Raw genomic sequence first — 10410 nt, forward strand, 5'->3', positions numbered from 1 at the left:
CACCTTTTTTCCAGTTCTGCAAATACTACATCACCTGAATCCTTATTGTCTCAAGTCTTATTTTTTATTGACAATAGTTCTGTGCGGTGAAGGAACAGGGACCCCTCCATTGTTTTTAACTGGACTAAGTCTAGTTAAATTTAGTCTTGTAGTTAAACTTAGTTAGAAGTACTAGAAGGGAAGGAGAGGTCTAAGTTTGACTTACACAACTAAGATGCTTGGACCTTGATCTTCCAGCCATATTTCATTATTGAGAAAAGATGAAACCAGACCAGGTTTCCTCACATGACTTGAATTTGTTCTAATTAAATGCTTACCAAGCCTGTACATGCACAGTTTGCTGATGCCCCATTAGCTAACCCCAGGGCCAACATTAGAAGTAGTCAGTATAGAATCCTGTTCTAGGGGCTCTCTACAAGACAACACCTCATTGTGTTAATGTTCCATGCTCTTATCTCTCTATGGCTTTTTGTGTGTATTTTCCAGCCAAAGAAGTGAATAAAATAGATAGGAATTTAACTAATCTTTTCCAAAGGGAAAAAAAAGAGCACAAAATAAGCAAGTTGCAAGATTATTAGTGTGTACAAATGTGGGTTCAAGATTAAAATAGATAGGACTTTAACTAATCTTTTCCAAAGGGAAAAAAAAAAGCACAAAATAAGCAAGTTGCAAGATTATTTCAACAGTCATAAGATGGTTAGAGGAACAAATTGAGGTGATGTGTAAAGAATAACTGACAAAAAAAGGAGAAATAAAAAGGTCAACACATTTTCCTGAAGGACTGTCACTACACCTAAAACCTGAATGACAAAAATGAGTCAGTCATGTGGTGCTATAGGGAAGGAGATTTACAGGCAGGAGAAACATCTCATTTGCTAGGTCACTGCCACCAGCCCTGCCTTCCTCCAGGTTCTTGTCTATGAATTACCTGTTTGTTCTGTCTTTACAGTTGCCAGACTTGTTCAGCACAGTTATTCCTTCCAGAGAAGTTGCCATTGTGTGTTGAAACTGCTCTTGTTTTCTTGTTTAAGTACACAATAAAGTGGAATAGCCATAGGGCAGGGCTGAGTCTACACAGTTCTTGAACATCCACAGAAACCTAGTTGGTCAGCATTCAAAGAAATGCTCATCAGGCCCTTTATACACCATTACTAATACTCCCAAGGGAGGAGATCAAGGTCCAATCAGGCAAAAAGATTTGTTTCTAGTTGCACAACTAGAGGGTTAGGGGAGCTTCTCCGTAGGGAGAACTCTACGGACTAACTGGAAAGGTTATACTACTCCACTAGTGTACTATAGTAAAGTTCAATATGGCTCAAATCTGAAAGTTTCCAATCGTGATGAAAAACACACACGGTCATAGTCCCTTTGCATGGACTCAAACCTCATCTCTGCAGTCCTGAAGTGCAAAGTCACATATGTCATTTCCAAACTTAGAGTGATAGTCACCGTAGCCAGGCCCCATGTTGCCATGGCAATTATGGCAAATGCTAGAAACACCATGTGCCACAGAGAGCCAAGAAACCACTGCATGCAGGCACTCTTGATTCTTCAAAACAGAGAAAGTAAAATTTATCACAATTTGTCATTGATAAAGATGACTAGGTTTGGATTATATGTTTAGTTTCAAGCTACAGTAAGAAAATAAGGTAGATATTACTATTTCTTAATATTGAAAACATGTATTTAAAATTTTTGTTTTAAAATTGCATTTAGAGTGTGTGTGTGTGTGTGTGTGTGTGTGTGTGTACAAAACTGAAGGTCAGAGGACAACTATCTCTTCTCCCACCACGTGGGGCTGTAGGAATTGAATCTTCAGGTACAGCAGCAAGTGCCTTCATGCCTGACCCAACTCACCACCCCAGATTATGTGTCTTTTAAGGATTTATTTCATTTAATTATGTGTATGTGGGTTTCAGGGTGTGTCGTTATGTGGACCTGAATGTACCTATCTCCCTTAGGGTCTAGAAGAAAGTATCAGATTCCCTGGAACAGGGGTTACAGGCAGTTATGAACCACTAGGCATGAGTGCAGAACAGTGAATTTGGGTCTCCTGAATGAGCAGCTAGAGCTCTTAACTGCTAAGCCATCTCCCCGGCCTCATGTGTACTTTTTTTTTTTTTTTTTTTTGAAATAAAGAAATTTAAACCTCCATAAAGGAGTAGGCACATAAAATGTGTTCAGTAATCTACAAACTAGCCTTTAAAGGCTTTTTTTTTTTTTCTGTTGACTTACCTGGTACTTCATTTAGAGGTGAGCTTCTCTGGAGCTGTTCTCCATGTACATGTGCATGTACACGTGTATCTTCAGTGTGTTCATGGCTGCAGATATGAGGACTGATGTACCATGCTTCACTGTGGGCCTTGCACTCAGAACAGGCACGTTCACTCTTTGTGTTAATCAGAGAAGCAGTTTTAGGTGGCACTCGGTGATGCCTTGGCTGTGCCCTCGGTGCCCTGCTCTGTTGTCTCCAGTAGGTTTTCTCTCGTGTTTCTGCGTGTGGCAGCCTGGATCCTCTCTCAATGACTCAAAACTACTTCTCCCACCTGCTTCTTTCACACTTTGCTTTCTTCTACTCTGAGCATGTGCTAGGAAGCAAATGCCTTCAAAGAACTCCAAAGGACACAAGATTGTCTCAACAAACTTTCCATCTCAGCACCTTTTCTGGATTAGAATGGACCTCTCCACTAAAAAGGAATATTCTGTGGGGTGGAGCTGCAGAAAATGAGCTTCTGTCCAGCCTTCTCATTGAAAAGAGCTCTCTGTACCACTTTCCCCTAGATATGGTTTCCTAGAGAATAAAAATCCATATGATACTCTTTTTTTTCTTTTCTTTTCTTTTTATTTCTATACTTGGCAGGGCTATTATAAAAATACATTAATGGAGTGAAATTATCCTCAATAAGTGAATAGTTTATGGCATATTTTAAATAATTTGCCTTACTATAAAATTAAGTTACAATGAGTATGGTAGAACTAAATAATAACAATGGGATTTGATTGAGGCCCTGTCAGTTTTTTTTTATTTTTTTTTTCAGGAGGTGGGATACTGCCCAGGACTTTCTGATATTTTTTTAACTTTTTTTTAATTAGGTATTTATTTCATTTACATTTCCAATGCTATCCCAAAAGTTCCCCACACCCTTCCCCATCCACTCCCCTACCCACCCACTCCCATTTCTTGGCCCTGGCATTTCCCTGTACTGAGGCATATAAAGTTTACATGACCAATGGGTCTCTCTTTCCACTGATGGCTAACCAGGCCATCTTCTGATACATATGCAGCTAGAGACACAAGCTCTGGGGGGGTACTGGTTAGTTCATATTGTTGTTCCACCTCTTACCTCCCTGTTTAGATTAGTGTAATCTAAGCTAGTGTTGGCAAGAGCATGCGAAGCAATGCTACCTCTCTAGGCCATTTGTATCACCAGAATCCATTCCACTTCCTCTCAGGAGCTAGTGAACTTCAGTAGTGAGCTATTAACGTCACTGTAGTGTGCAGTGACTAGAGAGAGACTCTAAATGGCTAAACAACCTATAAATGACTAAATAACCTATAAAATAAGATTTTATAGAAAAACATACTCTCAAAGTACAGACAAACTCTAAACAGAAACCCAGCAAACAAAAAAATGTGACAAGGAAATGTCAAATTGTGAAAAATACAATATTGTTTGCATTCATCAGAAAAGAACATTTAGTGCATGTAGTTATTCCCGTGCATCTGCACTAAGAAGCTCTCAAAAGTGTGAGATATTACTGACAGAGTTTTAATTCAATGGGACAGAAGACAGGAAAAATGTTTTTATTTTATTCCTTTTTCCTGTGTACCCCTTTGTTTTATTTTATTTTTTATTAGATATTTTCTTCATTTACATTTCAAATGCTATCCCAAAGGTCCCCCATACCTTCCCCACATCCTGCTCCCCTACCCACCCACTCCCACTTCTTGGCCCTGGCATTCCCCTGTACTGGGGTATATAAGGTTTGCAATACCAAGGGGCCTCTTTTCCCAGTGATGGCCAACTAGGCCATCTTCTGCTACATATGCAGCTAGAGATACGAGCTCTTGGGGTACAGGTTAGTTCATATTGTTGTTTCCACCTATAGGATTGCAGACCCCTTCAGCTCCTTGGGTACTTTCTCTAGCTCCTCCATTGGGGGCCCTGTCTTCCATCCAATAAATGACTGTGAGCATCTACTTCTGTATTTGCCAGGCACTGGCATAGCCTCACATGAGACAGCTATATCAGGGTCCTTTCAGCAAAATCTTGCTGGTATATGCAATAGTGTCTGGGTTTGGTGGCAGATTACGGGATGGATCCCCGGTTGGGGCAGTCTCTGGATTGTCCATCCTTTGGTCTCAGCTCCAAACTTTGTCTCTGTAACTCCTTCCATGTGTAATTTGTTCCCTATAAGGAGTAATGAAGTATCCATGTGTTGATACAGAAAATGTGGTACATTTACACAATGGAGTACTACTCAGCTGTTAAAAACAATGAATTTATGAAATTCTTAGGCAAATGAATGTGTCTGGAGGATATAATCCTGAGTGAGGTAACGCAATCACAAAAGTGAGTTCACTTGATATGCACTCACTGATAAGTGGATATTAGCCCAGAAACTTAGAATACCCAAGATACAATTTGCAAAACACAAGAAAATCGAGAAGGAGTACCCCTTTATTTTATAACCTTTAGATTTAGAACCACATCCCTATTGTGCTTAGTTAAAAATTAAAGCTGTAATCCACCCACATCTGTCGCAAGTACAGCATATGATTATAGGCACATGTACTTTCCCTTCTCTTCTATTTTGTGCAGATGTTTTCCCTTGAGTTTTTGACCACTGGAGAGCTCAGCATGCCCATTGTTCCTGGCACAAGTTGGCTTGTTCTCTTTCCCCCATGGCTTCTCTTCCTAGATATAATCTCAGTCTCTACTACAAGCTGTCAGTTAGCCTGCCTGGACTCAACTATGATAGGTAACAAGCCCTAGGACATAATGGATAAGAAGTTCCTGGCCTGAGAACTGGGTTGACCTAGCAAACAGGAGACAGGCTGATCGAGAGCTTGAATCCTGAGATAGGCAGCAGAAAAAGCTGTGGCATAAGCCAACCAAAGGCTGAAGAACCAGGACTAAGGTCCAGAAGCTCTGGTGGTCCAAGACAAAACTGAGATCAAGTATAAGTGTATGGGTTCAGTGCTCAAGCTAACTTAAATCTAGTTTCCAGAAAGGCAGGCCTGCATCTGAAGTGTGCCCCTGACAGGTTTTAAGCATTTTTCCTCTTTGAAACACGTGATACAACAAATATGATTTTCTCCCTCTCCATATTCACTAACATCTGGCCTAGGTTTTTACCCCATGAAGTTATGGGAAGGCCATTGAGTTCTAAAGAAGCTTTCTCCAGGCAGTCCTAGACATTGTATTGAGTGATTTAGGCACATCTATGCAGATAGGTGACCTGGTAGTATCAGTGAGTATATATCACAAAATTGACCCTTAGGTATGTTTAACAAATAAAAAAAGACAGTGCTGGAGACAGCAAACCCCTCACCCCCAGCCATACAGTGTGTATAGCACTGCAGACATAGCTTGTCATACAGAGCAGTTCTGTAGCATATGACAACAATGTTGGTAAGTGGTCACTTATATCAGTTTAGCACAAACATCAGGAATATCACTACTCTTGCCTCCAAGTCCTCCACAGAAGCAGGGAGAAGTAGTAGCTTTTCAAGCTTGTTTTGGAAGACAGGAGTAGGAAAGAGAAGGAAAGCTAACTATAAATCAGTTACTTTGGGCTGAACACCTGCCCTGTCAGTCTCAGCTACATCCAAATGGAAAAATGGATGATCTAGGATTACACCAGGGCCATGCCAGTAGTCACAGTACTGAAAGGTCACATCTATTATGGTTGGCACTTAGCCCCTAGCGCTGTACTTTGAGAAGATGTCATAGTCATCTCATGCAGAAGGCACGTCCATCATGCCAGAATGCTGCTGTCAGTATTTGATCTAATAAAAGATACTTTATTCCCTTTTCCTTCAAATTCATTAATATCTTGCTATTGCTAAACAGTAATAACATTTGTCCTTGCTACTCTACATTTCCATTTTGAGCCCTGGAATAATTCAGCAAAAGGGTGTTGTTTGGCTCCGGCTTTGAAGTTACAATGATTCATTCAAAAACATTTTATTAACAAAAATAAATCTTTCAGTCAGCCTATACCCAGGGGTGGCTTCATATAACTAATTTGTGCTGTCTTGGAAGAAACCACTGGCCCCTGCTGATAATACCATGTGCATCAGCCATCAGCAATTGAATGAGAACTACAAAGAAAATTCTTAAAACAGAAATTAAGATAGAATAAGCAGCAACAGCTGGTGCCAGCTGTGTGAGCAACCACATAGTAAAATCTTATCCTGAAGAGGAATTTATGAGAATTCTCAGAGCCCAGCACAGGAGCAACAAAAGGCCTCATTGTAAGAATGTCCGGGTGAGCCCTGGCTATCCAGCTCCCCTGGTGATTACCAACTGGAGGCATCAAGAACAGAGCCAGGAATTTATCTGCCCAGATCAAATCACCCCAAGAGATCCATAGTTATAAAGTTCACTCTAACTGGAACATGGTTCTTAACCCTGGGGCTCTTAACCCTTTTAGTGTTCTTTTAGGTTCTATGGGTGTCTATTTGAAAAATATCATGGACATGAACAGGAGAGGTGTTTTTCCTGGAGTTCTTTCTCACCAGATTGGTTCCGGTGCCTCTGGGAGGTGATGGAAAGTGAGGGCCCTGGCCAGCCCCAACCCCTGGGTCTGTAATCCTTGGGAGGTTACACAAAAGCTCTGTGGAAGTTTACCAACTTATTAAAGGCAAAGTTAGGAACAGTCTTAAAGATATTACTGCAATATCAAAGTACTGCACATTAAGGAACTGTGGAACAGGCCAGATACTGTCCCCAGGGCATTCAGCAGGGATCCTGCCCTTTGATACCTTTCCCGGAACCCTGAAATTCAGAAACCCACTCCATCCAAGTCACGGTTGAGAGCTCGTGCTGACATGGCCTAATCAGATTATGTGATTCCATTTTAAACACAACAATAACCATGGAAACCAAAAGAGGAAATGTGCCCTGCTTTCCCTATAGAGGATTCACTTATATAAGAAAACTTGAAGCACTCTGGCATTCATTACCTAAGCCACTATTTATGTCTGTCTTGGAGTTCAGTGTATACTCTGTGTATGTAGGGGCCACTCCATTGCCTGGAACAGCTTGAAAAAAAAAGTAGAAAGAAAAACAAGAGTTCAAAACAAGAGATATCCATTTTTAACTAAATTAATTCTTTCGAGTAAACTTTTACCTAAGAAAGACAGGGTCTCAAGGAGCTAAAGGATTCTGCAACCCTACAGGAGGAAAAACAATATGAACTAACCAGTACCCTCCAGAGCTGTGTCTCTAGCTGCATATGTAGCAGAAGATGGCCTAGTCTGCCATCAATGGGAGGAGAGGCCCTTGGTCTTGTGAAGATCATATTTCCCAGTACAGGGGAACCCCAGAGCCAGGAAGTGGGAGTGGGTGGGAGGGGGAGCAGGGTGGAGGGAGGGTATATGGGGCTTTTGGAGAGGAAACTAGGAAAGGGGATAACATTTGAAATGTAAATGAATAAAAAATCTAATAGAAGGAAGGAAGGAAGGAAGGAAGGAAGGAAGGAAGGAAGGAAGGAAGGAAGGAAGGAAGGAAGGAAGGAGGGGAGGGGAGGGGAGGGGAGGGGAGGGGAGGGGAGGGGAGGGGAGGGGAGGGGAGGGGAGGGGAGGGGAGGGGAGGGGAGGGGAGGGGAGGGGAGGGGAGGAGAGGGGAGGAGAGGGGAGCGGAGCAGAGCAGAGCAGAGGAAGACAGGGTCTGAAAGGACATTCATTTAAACCTTGCTTACTTTGCCCTCAGCTAAGAGAACAGAAACTTTTCCGGACACCTTCTGCAGTGACTCAAATGTAAATGTAATGGTGTTTTCTCTTCCTGCCCAAAAAGAAAAAAGAAAAAAAGAAAAAGAAAGGAAGAAAAAGTATCTGTCATTTGCCCCTATACCTAGAAAAAAACTAAGAAAACTTTAGTGAAGCTGTAGGAAAATGTGCTTACCAGCTACACTGGGATCTGGCTGGGTTTCTGCACAGAACAGTAGGACATTGGACACTGAAGGAAGTTGGGTGCATTAGTAAGCAGTGGCTCAGGTCACTGGATACACTGCTGTGGAAGTGTGTACACTCATGGTGTACGCTCCTGTAGGGGAGACAGTGGCCCATATTCACAGACAGCGCCACGAAAAACACTAAGCACCAAGAAGCTAAGATGGTCTGGGTCAACTCTGTGAATTTACAGGACTCTACAGAGACCAATCTGAGGTACTGACTTCTTGTTCAAATGAACTCTTTGGTGATATTGACAGAAATGCATTTGAAGAAAGGCTGTTGTTAGGTAACTTTGTCAGAAACTCATGATAGTGAAAAAAATTCTTCAGATAGTTTCAAGATGAGGTTCTCCATCTTATGTGTATAGCCGACCCTAGACAGGTAGGACAATCGTGTCATCTGTGAGGGTCTCTTCCTTCATTTTGAAATTAAAATACTAATGATACTTCTTTCACCACACAGAATACTTAAAAATTACAAACAAGGCAGTGCAAATAAAGCTATAGTGACTCAAAGTAGCTTAAAGCATCTTGTCACATTGCATTCACCTTTAAAATAGCCTTTCAGGATTATACTCTCCTCACCCACCCACCCCTTCCTCTCAACACCCACCATGCCTTCTTCCCCTACTCTCTTTCAAATTCATGGACTGTTTTTCTTTCAGTTTTGGCACGCGAGTATGTGTGTGTGTGTGTGTGTGTGTGTGTGTGTGTGTGTGTGTGTGTGTGTGAGAGTGCATGTCATCTTCAGCAACAGAGATTTATCTTTCACCACCTCTAAGGGAAAAACACGGGCAATATCAATGGCCTACAATGTTTTCAGAGTCTCTTAGACACTCTAACCAACCACCCAAAGGAGGGCTTCTAATACCTGGTGTTGGGGTTTTGGTTAGCTAGTCCATGGAAGCACTGTCACTGTCAGCCCATATGGGAAAATTGTGTTTAAACTGCATAAGTATACAAAACTAATGTGAATTACATGTACTGGCTTGTTAATCATATATGTATACTCAGCAACTTGGTGAGAGCCTTGTATTCATTCAAACATATCTCTTGAAAATTAGATGAGAGGGATCATTCACGTAGCTCCCACGGACAGCTAATGGGGCTGCCAATACTTATGAAGCACACTTAGTATTTGAGGATCACTCATTGCAGCTACTGTTATTTCATAGAAGTGAGGAAGGATAAGATTTCTACATCAGCACTTTTGTAAAAATCACCATCAGGTGAATCTGAGACGGGTCTTCTGAAAATTAGACATTAAGAAAGATGGGATTTAAGAAAGAACATATTTAATTGCCCATGTATTTTAGGAATCTATTATGATTGGATACAAAAATTTAGGACCTAATAAATGGTATTGGAGGGCAGTAAAATTCTTTTCTTTTAATCTCAAGATGATTTTAGACAGAAAATCCAAAGAGGAAAATGAAAGATGTTATGACAAAATCACTGATAAAATGCTGTTCACTTTTTTCAATATTTACACTTGAAAACTTATCTCCTTTTAGCATTACTTCTGGTATTTAATTTAAGCTGTCGTAAGCAGAACTGTTGTGCAATTCTTTGGATTTGAGGCCACATGCAATCACTACAACTCTCTTGCTTTATGTAATTGTCTATTTGCCTGGGAGTTAAAAATCAGACTCTCTTCAAGGCTTTACTCGGTGGTTTAAATATATTTTATGTCTTATAAAACATTTCTTGTATTTTATTTTACTATGAAAAATGTTGATTAATGATGTCATTTTGTTAGAGGGCACATTAATTCCTTAATCAGTTATAGAAGCTAACATACAAATACTATTTCACTGCTTTAAAGATATATATGAGGGTGTTCCAGTCAACAATGAATAAAGTTCTGGTTATTACCTTAAGTGTTTAAATATCCATACTTTCAGAAGGACTTTCCGGCTGGTTATTTTAGAAAACATGTTAGTAACTAAATATATTCAAAATTTAAAGTTTTCCATAATACCAAATTACAAGATACTATGCATTATTGTAATTAAAAGCTATGGATTAAAGATGTTATTTATGTAGAGCTGAACTGGTTACTAATTTTAAATATTTACTTCCAGGTTCAAAAATTACCCTCAAAAGTACTGTGTTCTAAGATATAAGTATGTGTGTATGTGTGTGTGTGTGCTAAAAATTGTCTTTAATCACAACAATAGAAGCCTTAAAAAACATAGATTTTAAAATTGTACATTATACAAATCCAAA

Source organism: Mus caroli, unplaced genomic scaffold, assembly GCF_978045245.1.
Source record: "Mus caroli unplaced genomic scaffold, Mus_caroli_1 scaffold_3, whole genome shotgun sequence".
In the NCBI taxonomy this organism is placed as follows: Eukaryota; Metazoa; Chordata; class Mammalia; order Rodentia; family Muridae; genus Mus; species Mus caroli.